Source organism: Acomys russatus, chromosome 23, assembly GCF_903995435.1.
Source record: "Acomys russatus chromosome 23, mAcoRus1.1, whole genome shotgun sequence".
Classification (NCBI taxonomy): Eukaryota; Metazoa; Chordata; class Mammalia; order Rodentia; family Muridae; genus Acomys; species Acomys russatus.
In genome coordinates, this window is record NC_067159.1 from 35,132,317 (window position 1) to 35,151,318 (window position 19,002).

Below are 19,002 nucleotides of genomic sequence, written 5' to 3' on the forward strand. Positions count from 1 at the left end.
CCAAACACAGGGTGCAAGCATCTGGAGGAGGACTTCTTGCTGGTGGAGACTCTGAAGAGTTACAAGACACTGTAGAGCGTTGTGTAGTGAGGGGTTCATGAGACATACCCAAACTGGCTTTTCTAACAGGCCGATTCTTATGTTAATTATCCCATCTCTTGGTTTAATCCATCCATGAAGTCAAGGCTCTGCCTGATGACTTCTCGAAGATTTGGTTTCTAAATATCATAAGATTTTAGAGATGAAGTTAATAACATAAGAATTCTGAACATGGATCTTTACATCATAGTAGAGGGACTATTTACAGAAGCATATTTAAATCAGAAATCTGCTTGAGAAAGGATAAAATGAGTTGAATGGTACTGTTTAATTGTTACATGGTTATAATGCTCATCTTGTCCACAAGAATACATTTGCCAAGAAGACTGGGCTATTTTTCACCTGGCTTCATACCTACTCCATTGTACAGCAGCAGCAAACACTCCATAACTATCTGTAATTGTGTACAAATAAATAAAAGAAAAAGGGAAAGTATATATGGTATACATTAATGATACACACTTAAAAGAAAAGAAAACTGTTGGTCTATCTATCATCTCTGCACCACCCTTTCTTTCATCTTTGCCTTTGTGAGTACAAAGTCACTGAAGATATAGAATTACAAGATGGCAGTGCAAGACAGACAGATGATACAAACACCTAGCCATTGTGAGCAGACATGCGGTCAAGTCTTGTAAATTCTGCACACAGTTTGCTACTTATATGGATCAAGTATCCTCGATGCTCTTTTCTGACTTCAGGGCAGTCATCATAAATGTGGAATTCTTTCCCACAGAACCACAGTGCAGCCTCAGAGCACTTTCATATGTTCATCCAACTAATATGACTCTTCCCAGGTGAGCATTCTCTTAGCTGCAATCCATCAATTGGACTCAACGTGAAAGTTGAAAGTAATATGTTATCCTTGATGTGGTTCATTCCCCAATCTTTTGTTCTTAACTGAACATGATGGGCTTTAAAATAGGACATAAAATAATTCACAAGTATGAGGAAGCATAGTTATGAAGCAACAAATCTGCCATGGTGGAGAAAATGGGTTTGAATTCTCTTTTGTACTTACTATGTGTGACCTTGGGCAAGCCACTTAGTTTCCCTGATCCTTATGTTTTCATCTCACCAGCTAAATAATAGTACATGCTTTACAGAATCACAAAAACTTAAAATATAGGACATGCCAGCCATTTGCCCCAGACTTTGGTACAGGTTAAATAGTCAAAGGTAGTCAATATTATCTTGTAATTATCTTGCATCATCACCTCAATTTTTGTGTTTATATTCCTTGGCTTCCCAACCATCATGATTTCTTTTCTTCCTTGTATTCTTTGACCAGTATTGTCTTAGTTAGGGTTTTATTGCTGTGATGAGACACCATGACAACAGAAAGTCTTGTGAAGGCAAACATTTAATTGGAGCTGGCTTAGAGTTCGGAGGTTTAGTCCATTATCAGTCATGTCAGGATACATGGTGGTACACAGACAGACCTGATGCTAGAGAAAGAGCTGAGAGTTCTACATCTGGATCCACAGGCAGCAGGAACAGAGAGGGACACTGGGCCTGGCTTGAGCTTTTGAAACCTCAAAACCCACCCCCAGTGATGTATTCCTCCAACCAGGCCACAACTACTCCAACAAGGATACAGCTTCTAATAGTGCCTATGGGGTCATTTTCATTCAAACCACCACACTCCATATCCTGGGATCAAGAGCTGCTTCTATTGCAGAATTTAGAGTAACCTGGACTATGAACATTTGTCATTACATCTAGAGGGTCTTAACTTTTTGGAGGAGAAGATTGATGTCATGCTATTTAAAAAAAAACAATTTTACTTATTTGAAAATTTTATACATGGCTATAGTATATTTTGATCATAGTGACTCCATCCTTCTATTTTACTCCCTTTCTGCTCCCACAGAAACCTCCTTCTTCCCACTGTGCCCTCCTCATACCCTCACATCTTCTAAAAAGAATAACCCACTCAGTTTAATTAGTATTACTTTTATGTGGTGGGTGTGGGTTATTTAGGAGATCATGAGCAATTTATCAGTACATGCCAATTTTTAAAATTCCTTTTCAAATGCTAGTTAAATTCTACCAGAGGATTGACCCTTCGTAATTACTACATGGCTGACTGAGTCAATGAACATGTAAACTTATAATTGCTTCTGTATTTAAAAGATTCCTTTGCCCTGCCCAAAATAGCCATCAAATACAGGCTGAGGACTTTCACATGAGGATACACCTCAAAGATCTGTAAGGTTGGACTCACCCAACTGTTAAGATCTATGTCTATGCATAGTGTTCTACTTCCTGTTGTCCTGATGGCAGCTTAGTCAGAGAGTGAAGAGGGCAACACAACAAGGGCTTGGGGTAGACAGTGTCACACGGAGATGGAAACAAACAAGGAGGACCTACTACCTGAAAACTGGAAATTATTAAAATAGAATGGTTTGGGAAGTGCCAGCAGTAACAGGAAATGCTTGTCTCGGTAGGAGAGTAGAGCATGGTTGGGGAAGACACACAGCTCGAGCAATCAGCAGAGGGAACTCCAGCCCGCCAGTTACTTTCAAGTGTATCTGACACCATATTTTACAAGTTACCTTTTAGAATTTTTTATATTTTAACTTATTGTTTGAGACTTTCATCTACACATGCAACTCTTCCAACTCTTCCAGGATCATTTTTACAGCACCCCCTCCCAATTTCACACCCCTTTCTTTTGTTGTTTTCATTACCTGCTGTGTCTAAATAGCGCCTCCAGTGTATAAGTGAACCTGGACCACATGGAGGTGGACTATCTTTTGGGGCATGGTCAACCTACCTGGGATCACACCCCTAAAGAAAGTTGACGTCCTGGAGCAGCCACTGACTTGTCAGTAGCACCTCAGCTAAGAGTGGGTGCTTATGTGCCTGTGCCCCACGGAGTGTTCTAGGCTTTGATCTTTTTAAACCTACTTTATTTGGGATTTTAAAAAATGGCTCTACCTCCCTTCCAACCCACCAAGCGTAGGTAGGAGAAAAGGTTAGGAGAAGGGGCGTAGTTCTCTTTAGCTACTTCCTGCTGTTTAGGGTCGTCAGGTTCTTAGGGGCAACACCAATCTCTGTCATTATCAACAGGATATTCGACCAGCAGCAGCAAATGCAGCGGCACATTTCTTTCCCTTCTCTGACTGTCTCATCCAAGTGTTCTCACGGCCCTGCTTTTTCTCTCCCTCTCTGGGCTCTTGTGATCTTTGTGGGCAGGAAACTGCCTCATGCAGGAGGCGTGGTCTTTGCCAGCTGGAAAAGAACACAGGCCCTCTCATGAGGCTGTTACCATCTGTGGACAAATTGGAGAAAGCCCCCATATCCCACACCAGGGATTAAAACAAAAACATATTTACAGAGCATAACTGAGTTTTAAAAGAAACCAAAACTTTCACGACAAAATTTCGTCTGGCTTATAAATATAACTAATTTGGAATAAGACTTTTAACATATAGGACACATTGTGGATATTAATTAAAAATTCAATTCTATTAAATATTTTTTTAAAATAAACACACTTTTAAGTGAAGTATAACAATAGTGAATCTAGAGAAAGGGTTATTGTCCTAGATTTAAGGACCAGAATTTCTTGCTTCAATGATGTCAATAATTGTTATGGGCCCTGTTCACCCTCTTTGTCTATGCTGTCATTTTCCATTCGTCACATGGCAGCGAGTAAAAATGTCCAAAATGCAAATCTATGTTCATCATTTAAAATACTCAGTGACTTCAAATTCTGCACAATGTTCAAACTCCCTACCGTGACATATTGGGCTATAATATCTATTTAACACTCCAAATTCATTTATTTTTTTTATCACTTATCGTATTGTGTAACCCAGCCACCCCGAGTCTTCTGCAGTCCCTGTAACTGAACAGCTGCTGAGCTCTCTCTAACTTCTGGCTTTCCCAAGCTTGTTTCTTTTTCTTGATTATTTCACTCATTAGTTTTGGGGCTAGAACAAAACAGTTTAAAAGCATTCTTTAGATCTTGCTTGCCAGTGTATCTTACAGGAGACAGGATTCTTCTACTTCATTGCATGTGCTTCTGTCTCCTGTGACTCCAGCTTCTCTCAGCTCCCACCGCAATGTTAATTCCTCCAGGGTGAGGACCACATGCATCCTTCTCTGCTATGTCCTGCCAGACCCAATGCACACAGGCTATGCAGGAAATGTTGTCTGCTGGAGTCTTGGTCGTGAAGAGCAAAGCTGACTTCTGGCACCCAAGTACTAGATAGGGATGGCAAGGAGTCCTTTTGCTTGTATTGAGAGTTTGGGGACAGGAGAATTAAAGACACAATTTGAAAGGACGAAGAGATACAGAGAACCAAGAAGATTTATATAAACATTTTGTTTGTTCTACTGTCACTTGACTAAAACCAGGTAGTTGTGTATCAGTCATTTTTTCTTATGCCAAGTTACTAGAAAAAAAATCACTATTTTATTAACAATGTCCATAGGGAATACTGATGTTTTTCTATAATGTAGAATAGTTTATAACACAAAATGGATACATGTGTTTGTGATTGACTGACATGTTGAACTGATGTGCTGTGACTACCACACGGTCCTTTCCTGGCGAGAATTACCCAAAGCAGTTATTCATACTGTCTTCTATACACTGAATTCTATGCATTTAAATATTTATAAATATATTTATAGGGTTTAAATATATAATTAAATAAAACTTAAACATATTGGATTTACATATATGTATAAAGACTGTTTTGAATTTTTGCAGATAATACTTGTAGTGAAGATGAAGCATTAGTCCTACTGCGTGCTTCACGTCATCATATCACTACATTTCAGATGCAGTAATGAGACTTACTCATACTTCCAGGAATTCTGCCAAATTTCTCTTGAGTTGCAATGCAGCATTGAATTCGTCTTGAATTTCTTTTTGTATGACTTGCTGGTGATACTGAGACTGTACCCATCCCAAGTTCTATTTTACCCTATTTGAAAAGAAGTCCTGTTATACTTCCAAGCAGCCACCAGAGTACGTACTCATTGGCCCCTTATATTTTATAATGCGTTCCTCACGGAGATGATGAACAAGTAGAATGAAAACAGCTGTTTGTTGGCTCGTCACTGAATTCTCTGATGTGTAACACAAGCCTAGCAAATAGCAAACTAGAATGTTTTTAAGTTCCTGGGCAAATGCACTGACTGAAGATTTTCATTGTGTGTTCAGGTTTTGTCTAGAGCAAAGATCATTCCGGTGTTCTGGGTAGGAAGATGTTGACCCCTTGACGTGGGAGAGGTATGGCTGTGGAAGTTTCATTTTCAGCAGGTCTGAAGACAGGACTCTAGGGCAGTCATTACTTACAAGCCTAGTTGCAAAGCACTGCAGAGTTATTCTCAGGAGGATGGCTGTGGCCACTGGAAACCTTAGCCGATGATCTCAGAGCCCACTTATAGCAGGTGATTCCTGGGAGACACATCAGCAGCCAGGCAGTGATGCCAAGAATGATCTCATCTGCCTGCCAACAGCTGCTATGAGAAAAATGACTTCTCTTCCAAATGTTATGAATGCTTCATTGGCAACAATCTACCCTTGAATGATACTGAGAAAGAATTCTGGGAAATTGAGTTCTTTGGTATAAATAAGTATGAAGGTAATGATAGTTGATAAGCTGTAATTCAGCTCCTGAGGCCATTAGCTGGGAGTTTTAAAAAGTATTTTTTATTATCTATCTATCTATCTATCTATCTATCTATCTATCTATCTATCTATCTATCATGTTCAGGGTCTTACTATGTATCCTTGGCTGGCCTGGAACTTCCTAAATATAGATCAGGCTGGACTTGAACTTACAGAAGTCCATCTATCTCTGGCTCCTGCATACTGGTATTAAAGGCATGTACCAACATACCAGGTTAGGAGGGAGCTAATTATCGAAGTAAGAATCAATTAATTTGAGCTTTCATGAAGAGAAAAGAACCAATCTTTCCTCTCTCCCACCCTTCTTTCCTTCTCTCTCTTTTGCTTGTTTCCTTTCCTGTTGTCACCATCATCATCATCATCACCATCATTATTATCATTTTAACTTAGAAAAAAATTAATCTGTACTTACAGACCTCATGAGCTGCCATATGGGTTCAGGAAGCCGAACCGAAGGCCTCTGCAAAGGCAGCAAGTGCTCTTACCTGCTGAATTCTTTCTTCAGCATTCACTATTTAAAATTTTGTGAGTCAGGTTCCCATAGCCCAGGAACCCCCAATTCTCCAGTCTCCACTTCCAGTGTGCTGAAACTCTAGCACACAAAACCACACCTGGCACAAAAGAGCTCTTTTTATTTTACAAATCTATCTTCAGTGCCTGGTACTTAGGGAGCAGCTGGTTAGCCAGGGAGACTGTACTCCTCATCAGCAGTACAGCAGTGTGACTGAGATGCAGCCCTGTGGCTACTTCCCTAGCTTCCTCTGCATCTAGGTCCCAACAATGTACTGTACAGAGAGTGATCTGTCTTCATCCTGAGATGATGTGGCTAAGCATCAGCCATTCAATTTTCCAAGATAATGTTTTGCCTGTTGTGAGGCTAGGTGTAGGACGTGTAGTAGTGGACTCCGAAGAGATCCTCGGAGGTTACAGAGTCACTCAAAGAAGCATCTGGATTAAGTTACCACTTGGGCAAAAGGTGCTAGTCAAGAGTATCTGATGGGGCTGGAAATAAAATTTCAGGTATATAAGCAACAAAATACAGGACTTGCTTGTTAAAGTAGTTGGCCAAACCCAAGTGCATAAGAAATATTTGATAGTAAATGCATGAAGTCAAGTGACTTTCATGATACTATCTCAATAAGTTATGGAACCAACCTAGGTGTCTGTCAACAGATGGTGCGTAAAAAGGATATTGTGCATATTCACAATGGGATTTTTCAGCTATAAATAATAAAACTATGTTCTCTCTAGGAAAGTAGATGGAACTGGAGATTATTATTTTAAGTGAACTAAGCCAGATCCAGAAACACAAATATCATGTGCTCCCTCATTTGTGAATCCTAGATTTTATATAGGCATATAAAATCAGAAGTGGATATATAGTGTGAAATTGAAGCAAAACTGTCTAGGGAGGGGAAGGGGAGTACTAGGAGGGAAGGAGAAAAAAGACTTGAAGGGACACAGAGGAACATGCTTAGACTACATGCTATACTTGTATGAAAATGTCTTTATGAGACTCAGCATTATGTACAAGAAATGTACACAAATAAACACATGAACTAACTTCTCCTAGGTCTATCCTCTCTCTTCGTCTCCTCACACATTGGTATAATCTTATTTTTTTATTTATTTTTATAATGTGGTGAGTCCAATTTGTGCTGCTCATATTTTCATGGATGTGGTGTCATCCACTGGAGCATAGTTGACAGACCTTTAAAGAAAAGACTCCCCCTTCCCCAGAAGTCATAAACTATCAGCATCTCCTCAGTTTGGGGTGGGGGCTCAAAAACCCTTCCCTTCTCCATGCTAGGACATTGAGTGACTTGATCTTGTGTCATTCTTGGGCAGGCAATCACACCTGTTGGGAATTCATAAGTGTAGTGATTCTGTGATATCTAGAACATACTGTCTTACTTTGGTTCTTCCAAACCTCTGGCTTTTACGAACTTCTACTTCCTGTTCCATGATTTTCCCTGAGCCTTGGGGAGTTCCTGTGATATAGAAATCCTCCTTGTGCCTGAGTACCCTACTGACACATATTCTTTGCACTCTACTCATTGTAAATTTCTGCACCAATTGTCATCCAATGCACAAGGAAACTTCTCTGAGGATGTCTGAGAGCTTCACTAATCAAGGGTATATAGATACAAATTTAAAGACCAGTTTGATATTATATCCATTTAGCAGAATTAATAGTGATAGATTTATCTCCAGAACTTGTGCATTCTCCAGCCATGGGCTCTTGGCTAGATTAACAGTACCAAACATATGTTTCATCCTGTGTCTTTAAATATAACAAGAGAGCGGTTGATTACCCCTGTGACATTCATGCCACTATTACACCCTTGAGTGTATCCTATTATGTTCCCCAAAATGCTAAAAATATCAAATAAACAATTAATCCAATTTTAAAATGAGGTATAGAACTAAACAGAGAGTTCTCGAAAGATGAAACACAAATGCCTGAGACACTTTTAAAAAATGTTCAACATCCTTAGCCATCATGGAAATGCAAATTAAAAGTGCTTTGAGATTTCATCTTACTCCAGTCATAATGGTCAAGATCAACATACAGACAAACAGAAAGACAACACATGTTGTCAAAGGTGCTGGAAAAGGGGGAAAACAGATTATTGCCAGTGGGAGTGCAAACTGATATAGCCAGCATGAAAATCATTGTGGAGGTTCCTTAAAAGCTAAAATTGTTCTACCACAAGATCCAGCAAGATCCACTGTTGGGCATACACCCCAAAGACTCTGTATCTTATGACACATTTGCTTATCGTGGTCACTGATGCCCTACTTATAATAGCAGAAATTGGAAACAGTCTAGATACCCATCAACTGATGAATGGATAATGAGAATGTGGCACATTCACACAGTGGAATATTTGGCTGTTAAGAAAAATGAAAATTGAAGGTCAATGAATAGAGCTTGAAAAAAAATCATCCTGAGAGGTGTAACCCAGACTCAAAAAAGACAAATGTTGCATCTTTTCCCTGCTATGTGGAGTTTAGCTTATAAGCTTTAGAAATGTGTGTTTCATTTTGAATATCCACAGAGGTTAAGTAGCCAGTAAGGGATCAGGAGGGAGGAGAGACCCTTCCACGGAAGGGCAAACAGAGCGTGGTGTTGTAAAGAGACAGAAGGTAAACTAGATTGGGAGGATTGAGTGGCAGAGGAGAGGGCATAGCAGGGGAAAGGAGGGAACATGAGGAGTGACAACAAATACGCATTGATTGGTATTTTACCTCACAGAGTTCACAGCTGAGTAATACTGCTGATGGCTCCCCTCCATCCTCCAGTGCCTACATAGCACCTTCCAGCACTATGAAAGGTAGCCCGCAGTGAGGAAAGCTTATATTAGACTGAGTTTCCCATGTTCTGCAACCAAAGTGATATAGTGTCTTCAGCAAGAGTCTTGCTATGAAGTTACAGTGGGCAACCAACCTCAATGGCAGTAACATAATGTTTTGGGGACATCTCTGGGACACTCCTGAGAAACAACTTGAGCTGTCATTGTTATTATTGTTGTTGTTATTGTTATTTAAAAATAAGTCTTAACTTGCACAGACTGGGCATATTGACATGCCATCATGGATGGGGAGGGGCTCTCTAGTCTTCACTACTCCACCGATGTGGTCATAGACAGCTAGGGATTGCCATAGGCGGAGGGAGTAATACTCCTCAGTGCTCTAGCCACTGGTAATTTGCACTTGCTCAAACAAATAGCTTCTTACTCAGACTTAACTCACTTACTTCAGGCAACTATGAGATTCATGTTCTATTTCCAGAAAAGGAGGGTCACTGGAGGCTGAGAGATTGAGGAGAATTTGAAGAGTTGTTGACCGCTAATATATGCACTCTGAGCTCACTGCACTGGAATCAAAGCCAAGTGCTCAGCTAGGCAGTGAAGGGAATGCCAGATGCATGCGTGGTCTCCTGCCTCTGTGTTCTTCTCTGTGAACTATGCTCTCTATGTGATTCTGTCATCCAGGTCTCTCCTCATTGGCAACTAGCCACTTATCCTTGTTTTGTGTGCCGGCAACACAAAGTGCTGAGCAGATCAGTGCTGCTCTGCTGAGACTTCCAAGATTCCTTCCATGAGAGGTATATCCATAGCCTGAGCCTTGCTGGGAGGAAGTGCTTGTCTAGATGAGTAGAGAAGAACCAACAGGCAGTGCAGCCAGCTAGCAGATGTACAGGAGAAGACAGCATAGCTTATTTCTGCATCACGGAGTCTACTGAAGATGGCCAAGAAAAGTTATGGCATCCAGTTCTAACTACTAACAGTACAGATGCTGCTAGTATTACTGTTTTATCTTTAGAATTTTATGGAACACAAAGGAGAACCAGATCAAACCAAACCAAACAAAACATAAAAGCTGGAGAGAACAGTATGGGGGGTGGGGAGGAATCCAATAAAATCTGAGGTTGCTTTAATTTTACATTGATGCCAAAGGACCTCCCGGGAAAGCTGCTATGCCCAGCTGGTGCACCTGAGCACCGGGCACCAGCAGGTGTTTTGTTAGTGATTCTGTATATTCTAATCATCCAGGGGGAGCTTTAACAATCCCACTGCCTTGTTTCCCTGACAGGAGATTCTGACTTGATTGTTCTGGAAATGAGGGATTTTTTTTCAAATGTCCACTGTCCTCCACTGTGTAGCAGCATTTAGCTGGCTGTGATCGGGATCAGCAAGGCCACCAGAAGGTTCCATGCTTCCCAGTGGGGAAGCATGAGTTCAGGAGGTAGCGGGACTTCAGCTGGCTCTTGTCATTCTGCGTATGGCCTCTTCTCCCTGTTTCTGCTTTTCTTTTTTCTTTTCATGGAGGGCCCAAGACCTTCCAAAAAGGAAGCGTTGGTTTTGAAGAAAGAGTGGGTCTGGGGAGAGGAGCTGGTGAAGGCTTGTTCAGCTCTCTAAGACTCCATTCCTAGACATGGCTGCCTGATGGAATGGCAGACCACAGATGGTAGGAGATAAATTAGAGTGTGAGGGAATACAGTGCAATGGGAAATAGTAAGTTGGAATTAAAAGTTGGATTTGTTTCTGGCTTTGCCTGAACACACCTGACTGTGTACCTGACTTTATTAGGATGATGATGATGATGATGATGATGATACATTGGCTGGTCCTTGAAGTATCCTCTGGCTGAAGTAACTGGAGAAGAGAGGAAATGTAAGGGTAAGCAAGGTAAGCAGGGCTAGGCAGGCTCCAGGCCCCTTATGGCCTTATGGCTAGTGGGAAAGAAGCTGGAAGAATCTCCTTCCCCCAGCACTGCCCTGGGCTCAGCAAATGTTGTAGGACTTCACAGGAGCCTTTGTGGTCCCAGTGAGAAGCTGTAGCTCTCCACATACTTCTCCCTGCTCAGGCTTTGGCCTGATCTTTTGGATGCTCTTCTCTGTGAGCATGGCTTCCTTACCTCCCCTTTCCTGATAACAGATCCTGTTATTAGACCCATTCCTCTTTGTCCATTGGGCTTTCTCCTCCCTCTCCATTGTTTTCTCTTCTGCTTGAGAGTGGTACTTTTTCCCCCTCAACTTCTCCTGGTACCCAGCTAGATCTTATTCCTAATGGGCTACATCATTTTGGCTCCAGGGAATAGAAAGCGCTGCCTCCTAGTCCCAGCTGAGGTGATATGCTAACGTTGAAAGGCAATGATACAATCCCTTTGAGACTTAGTAGCCATAGACACATCTGTCTCATCATCTCTGATGAATCAGGACGTGAGGATAATTGAAGGAGAGATAAACCTGTTTTTTTTATGATCCCAAGTGGAGGATGGGGACCTGTCTTGTGAGAGAAAAGGTGATGTTAATCCATTAGAAGACAAACCACCTTGTGCGGGAGCTTGATTGTTGCCAGCTGAAAAGATCCCTGAACAGACTCTGGGAAGAGATATATAAATGAGCCCCAAATTGGAGGTGGGGCCTTTGAGGACTTGGGATAGTTTTGGCTGTTCATCTCTGCATTTTGAGATGCTCCTAGAGAGAACCATTCGAGGGAAGGCTTCTGGGATTCAGGCTCCTGCTGAGGTTCTGGGTTCTGGTTGTGCCAGGTTCCAGCAGAAGAAATCCTACTGATTACGCCAGGAGAATTGTTCTTCGGAACTGATATCCTTATGGTTTTGTTATTGTATTTTTTAATCTTCTTCTCCTATTTTTTGGTTAGTCTGGTTATAAGTGATATACTCTCACTTAAAAGTTCGTAATAAAATATATTTATTAAGAAAATTGAGCCTACAGATAATGTGTTAAAGGGTAAAAGGGTAACACTCTACTTCTTCCAGACTTTCTGTATTTGAGTTAGGAGAAAGTTGTCCTGGAGGACAAGGTCTCCTTTTTCTTTTTTCTTTTTCCCATGGTTGGTCTTATATATCTTAGGCTGGAATAATTTGCTATGTAGCCATGAATGTCCTTACTGCACAATCCGTTCTGCCTCTACTTCCCAGGTTCTGGGATTACAGGCCTGGGCCACCGCTCTCCAATGGGTCTAATGTTGACCCTGAGACTGCAGTGCCGCATAAGAGCTGCACCAGTTCAGAGGCTTGGACCTTCAAGAATGGCAGGGTGTCCTTCAAGTGAACGAGGCCTCAAGTGCTTTAAGGAGTCCGATGGGCTTCAGGTCTCTGGTATTCCATGTTGGACTCATGGAGGGATCAGTATTTTAACTCTACTCTCAGAGGTAGGAAATGACTAGAGTTACCAGCATAGCTTAAAGGAACCATCTGGGGTGGAGGGGAAGGTCATGGCACCTACAGTCTTTTTAAAAATGTTTTCTTTTTAATTAAAAAATTTTTTATTAATTTATTTTTGTTACATCTCATCCCTTGTATCCTCCCATTCTTCCCTCCCTCCCATTTTCATTCCCTTTACTCCCCTCCCCTATGACTGTGACTGAGGGGGATTTCTTCCCCCTGTATATGCTTATAGGGTATCAAGTCTCTTCTTGGTAACCTGCTATCCTTCCTCTTAGTGCCACCAGGTCTCTACAGTCTCTTTAAAAAATATATATATTTTATTACTTTATTCCTATTACATCTCAACTGTTACTCCATCCCTTGTGTCCTCTCATTCCTCCCTCCCTCCCATTTTCCCCTTACTCCCCTCCCCTATGACCGTGACTGAGGGGGACCTCCTCCCCCTGTATATGCTCATAGGGTATCACGTCTCTTCTTGGTAGCCTGCTATCCTTCCTCTGAGTGCCACCAGGCTTCCCCATCCAGGGGACGTGGTCAAATATGGGCACCAGAGTTAGTGTGAAAGTCTTAAAAAAAAAAAAAAAACAAAAAACCTCACAGCACATCCAGAGTTGCTTAGTGTAGGGCAATAGAGATAAGGTGATCCAACAAGGAGATGGTTGTACTTTATAAGCTCATTAGGGGATTTTTAATGTGGTCTCAGATGAGAGCTTGGGACCAGGTGAGTCATGTCCATTACAGAAAAACAGCATACAGAATAGAAATAGAAAGTGTTCCTTTGTGTAGTGGACACAAAATATGAAGCCCAAGGACAAGTGCAGATAGATGGTCGACTGTGAGGGTAGCACAAGCACCGCTTGCTTGGATGAGGTGGCAACTAAGCTGGTGTCCTGTGGTAAAACAGTAAGCAAAGCCAGCTTCCCTTTTAGACCTCCCATCTCTAATTTAGAAGCACCCCCTCCCTTCCCGCAGTATTACTAATGCTCTTGAGGAATGGAAGGAGAACCCAGTAAGATCTTCAAACCACCCCACTTGGGCCTTTACTGTACCTTGTAAAGCCACCACCCATATGCCCATTGGTGGGTGACCTGCTGGATGGTACTGTCAGCCCTTCTGGCTCACTCCTCATTGTCCCTTCCTTATGGAAGAGCAGGAGGACTAACGCACAGACAGAGCATCTCGGCAGCCAGGGCTCCAGATGTGCGTAGCTTCCCCGCTCAGATGCACTCCCATGAGATCTGAAAGAAATGTGAGGCCCAGCCATGCTCCTGGGCTTCTCCTGCTTCTGCTGTGAAACCCCACACTGACTGCCTAGCGTTGTGGTGGCTGCCTGTATGAGGTGTCAGCCACCAGGTCTTCTTTTAAGAAGATTTCTAGTCATCGATGGATGGTTTTGTCTACAGATCGTAGTGGTTCATACTCAATTCTGAAAACCTCACCTGCAGTTGGATTATTTGCTTTGCTAACGGTCCTAATAACCATCTAGTCATGTAAAAGACGCTGCTCCACCGAAGTCAATTTATTATCCACTGCACTTTGACTTGGTGGGTGCTAATGCAGAAGTCTGGCTTTTGTGTGTGTATGATATAATTTGCAAAATCTGCTGCCATCCTGCCACACTTTCTTGAAATCTGTTTATGCTGTATTTTTAGTAATAAAATTTCAGATGCTTGCAGTCAATGCTTTCTTGTTTCCTCTCTGGGAGTTTGCTTAGGAAATGAGATGGCAGATAGCCTGACGTCTCGTCTCGTCTCTGTCCCTTATCATCCTCAGCGCTGTGCCGCTGGTTCACATCCCAGTCATCCATTACGGAGGAGACAATAGCTTCTCAGAACATTCCTGTTAGTAGAGCATTTGAAAGAAGATTTAATTGTGCATTCCTTTGGTGTTCTTTGCTGTTATGCGTGAGCCATTTTTCCTTCTCTCAGCTTACTACTGTTCATCACTCTGCACTCACAGGGCTCAGAGTGAGACTGAAGCAAACAGGCTGATAAGCAGACACCCGCTCTTTCTGTGTTTTTCTGTGTTCAAATCGATGGGCCTAACAGGGGTACGGGAAGAATGAGAAGCTCTACATATGGCCGAGCTTCCTTTTGAGAGGAGGAAAGACAGTCTGGAGGCATGTGTACGTTTACAAATACGGTGGCCACTCACACTCAGGAATTTGGATTTTATATAGTTGGTAGAAGCAGTGCAAGGAATTTTAGCCAGGGAGTAACAGATTCGGGTTTGTACAGAAGATGTTCGCATTTTAGGACTGCACAGAGTAATTCCACTTCAGTCATATAAACACAGGAAGTGTTTTAGCATCTGTTAATGTAGATCCCCATTCTCCTAAAGTAAGGACATTATATTAGAGGTAACTGTAAACAACTTAGCTAAATATAAAGACTGTCAGGATCAAAGAAAATCTGTAAAAATGAATATTATTGTTTCTTTGATGCAGTGTATATTTATCTCAGGTTAGCTGTGGGGGCCCTGGGCAGAGCAGCTGTCAGCCTCAGCACAGACAGTGATGGCGGCTGTGGACTTCATGATGATGTCTTTTTATATTCTAAATAATAACCATCTGTCAGATGCAGATAAAGATTTCCCTCTATTCTGTAGGTTGCCTCTTTGTCCAAATGATGCTACCCTTTGTTGTATAAGAGCGTTTTAGCTTCATATGGTCCCATGAGAAGCTTCTTTATGCAGTAGGTGGCAGTTACCATAGAGTCTCACAACTGGTCAGTGTGCGAAAAATAGAGACTTCAGAGTGCTCAGCCATAAATGGGAGGTCTACATCACAACCCTCTCCATCAAGGCTAAGGGATCTCTGAGGAAGTGGGGGATGGAAAGACTGTAAGAGTCAGAAGTAGTGTATGACTACAAGGAAACAGTATTTTCTAGACACACCAGGGAACTCGCAGTGGATTGTGACAGCATGCAGAAGATCCATGCAAATGCATGCCAGACATAATCCCAGCATGGAGTGAGGAGGTGGGCATGGAGTGAGGAGGTGGGCATGGAGTGAGGAGGTGGGCATGGAGTGAGGAGGTGGGCATGGAGTGAGGAGGTGGGCATGGAGTGAGGAGGTGGGCATGGAGTGAGGAGGTGGGCATGAAGTCTCACTTTCTAGCTGAGAGCTGAGAGACAGAGAGAGAGAGAGAGAGAGAGAGAGAGAGAGAGAGAGAGAGAGAGAGAGAGAGAGAGAGAGAGAGAGAGAATCTGATTTCTGTAATGGTGGGACACCTGGTATGTCCATCACACTCCAGGGTGATCCTTGCACCCAAGAGTAGTTGGGTAACACAAACTAGATTAGACTTTTCTTCCTTTCAAGAGAGGATGATGAAGATGATGGCATTGGGTGAGTGTGAAGGTAGGGGTGGATCTGGAGAGAGTTGAGGATGATGAAGATGACGGCATTGGGTGAGTGGGAAGGTAGGGGTGGATCTGGAGAGAGTCGAGGATGATGAAGATGACGGCATAGGGTGAGTGGGAAGGTAGGGGTGGATCTGGAGAGAGTCGAGGATGATGAAGATGACGGCATTGGGTGAGTGGGAAGGTAGGGGTGGATCTGGAGAGAGTCGAGGATGATGAAGATGACGGCATTGGGTGAGTGGGAAGGTAGGGGTGGATCTGGAGAGAGTTGAGGATGATGAAGATGATGGCATTGGGTGAGTGGGAAGGTAGGGGTGGATCTGGAGAGAGTCGAGGTGGTAGTAAATCTCATCAAAATACATTGTATAAAATTATCAAAGAATTAATACAAATATATTTTTAAAACAACAAAAACTGCAAGCATTGTTTCTTATGTTAAAGTCACTATGTTTTCTTTATTCTTTGTAGGGTGATGATAAAATCTAACTCTAAGTATTATGGAGTCTGGACAGTCTTACTCATAATAAAGTGTTTCTATGCAACTGATTATGAGATTTGACTTTCTAGTGACCAAATTAATCTTTTAAAGATTTTGCCATGGAAAATGACTTAAGGTATAGTAACACCTTTTACTTTTCTTTTCTTTTTTTCCTTTCCTTTTTTCTCCCCCTCCTTTCTTTCTTTCTTTTTGGTTTCTTGAGACAGTTTCTCTATGTAGCCCTGCCTGGCTGTCCTGGAACTCACTCTGTAGATTAGGATGGCCTCAAGCTAGCTTGGAGAGCTGTTTGCCTTTGCCTCCCAAGTGCTGGGATTATAGGTGTGCCCCGCCCACCTCCCTACCTCCCACTCCCCCCACCCCCCGGCTAGTGATTCCTTTCAGCAGGAGATCAAGACATTTTGATCATCCTTGCTTTGTAAGGATATTTGGGAAGGTGTGATCTCTCAATGGGTGAAACATAGCAGCCATGTTTCTTTGTGAATTAACTAAGCCCTGTAGGAGGCACAAATATAATTCATACACAATAAATATTCATACATACACAAAATAAATACATACAAAAGTCATAACAAAATAAATACACAGTTACACATTGACTTTTATGTTTCTTTTTAATGAGTTTATTATTATTTTTGTTGGGGTTACTACTACTGGGTTAGGGTTGTTCTTGCTCTGATGAAACACCATGACCAAAAGCATGTTGGGGAGGAAAGGGCTTATTTGGCTATTGCTTCCATATTACAGTTCATCATTAAACAAAGTAATGGCAGAAACTCAAATAGGGCAGGAGACTGGAGTCAGGAACTGATGCAGAGGCTATGAAGGGGTGCTGCTTGGTGGCTTGCTCATCATGATTTGTTCAACCTGTTTTCTGATGGAGGCCAGGATAACCAGCTCAGGGATGTTTTAATTTACAATAGGCTGGGCCTTCCCTGGCCAATCTCTCATTAAGAAAATGTGAGCCGGGCGTGGTGGCGCATGCCTTTAATCCCAGCACTCGGGAGGCAGAGGCAGGCGGATCGCTGTGAGTTTGAGGCCAGCCTAGTCTACAAAGTGAGTCCAGGATGGCCAAGGCTACACAGAGAAACCCTGTCTCAAAAAAACCAAAAAAAAAAAAAAAAAAAAAAAAAAAAAAAAAAAAAAGAAAATGTGCTATAGACTTTCGTGCCTACAGTCCAGTCATATGGAGGCATTTTCTCAACTGAGGTTCTCTTCTTCCGGATGACTCTCTCTATCTTGTGTCAAGTTGACAGAAACTAGCAGCACAATTATTGCATTTTATTTTTAATTATTTCATTTTACTATATTTATGTGTGCTTGGGCCTGAGTGTAAATAAGTATACCCCTTTTGTATAGGACACCTTAGAAATCACAAGAGATGCCCTAGAATTGGTTGTAAGCTGCCATGTGGTTGTTGGGAACAGAACCTGGATCCATTGAAAGAGCTGTAAGTGCTGTTCACTGCTCAGCCATCTCTCCAGTGTTACAACTCTAGAGACAGTGGGACCTGGAGGAATGGAGCCAATAAATGAGTTAGAGTCCCATGCAATAGCCAACTTTATTCAGAGCCTCTGAGGGCTAAGAAAGGTTACCTGAGTGAAGTTCTCATGAGTTCAAGCTCTATCCAATGACAAGGACAGGCCATAGCAAAAACATGTTTTCCCATAGAGATATATAATCAAATAATATCATTGAGCAATAACAAACAATCTGAAGTAAACTTTCTTCTAAGTGCTACACCTGGGAGGAGCACAAAAAAACACTCCAAGAACAATTTTGTGTTTTGAAGAAGCTGAGGTCACAAGACTCTTGTTTTCTTGGAGTATCCTAACAAGCACTCAGAATTCTCTTCAAACAACTCCGTTCCTGGACCATGTCCCAACACCCTAGCCCTTATTAAACACATTTGAAATGTTGTGGCTCTGTGCATGTCCATGTGTGTTCATGTGCATGGGAGTGCAGGTGCCGGTGGAGGCCAGGGGTACGAAGCTGGCCAGTGTCCGTCTGAAGGTAGACTTAGGGATTGCCATGAGACGGCAGATGTCGGATCTGGGAACTTAAGTTCTCTGCGAGAGCAGCAGGTGGTCCTAACTGCCAAGTCACCTCTCCAGCAATCTGATTTTTTATCTCCTAACAAGAGACTGATTATGGGACACCAGGTGGTGTTGTGTTGTTAAGTGTAAATGCTGGATGAGCAAAAGCAAAGAGAGCACATACACGTCTGGCAAGTCTTTCCCCTACATCCCCCCTCCTCACTGTTTTTTTGCTTTTGTGAATCTACTAATATTGCAAGGGAGGAAAAGACCATTGAGAAGTCCTCATGCGTGATGGGACACTTGAAGGCAAGTTAGGCTTATTGAAGGAAGGGTATAATAGCCTCCAGCGGAGAGGCTCTAAGAAAAGCTAAGTCACAGGAAAGTTCTTGTGAGTCATGAGGGAGTTCATCCCAGGTTGGTTAAGAAAAATTCTCAGCTGAACTAAATTAGTCAGAACTGCTCTTTTTTTAAAGAGTCAGTGTGGACACATGAGCTTTGGGTATATGCAGTTCAAGTGAATGAGGGCAGCTTGGCTTGAATGGTGGCACACAGAGAATCATTCAGTATGACCTATTTCATACGTACATAGAAAATGTAATTTTGGCTATTTTTGTATTCCGATTGTAGACTAGTTCCCTTTTTAGCTGATCTAC

General features: G+C 42.2%; 1 long non-coding RNA gene across 1 annotated transcript in view; it reads right to left on the reverse strand.

Moving 5' to 3' along the window:
• Positions 1 to 3,258: 3,258 nt before the first annotated feature.
• Positions 3,259 to 19,002, reverse strand: part of LOC127206306 (uncharacterized) — a 79,281-nt gene continuing 63,537 nt past the window's right edge. The window contains exon 3 of the long non-coding RNA XR_007832788.1: positions 3,259 to 3,336. This is a non-coding gene — a long non-coding RNA (uncharacterized LOC127206306). The remainder of the gene's footprint in view (positions 3,337 to 19,002) is intronic.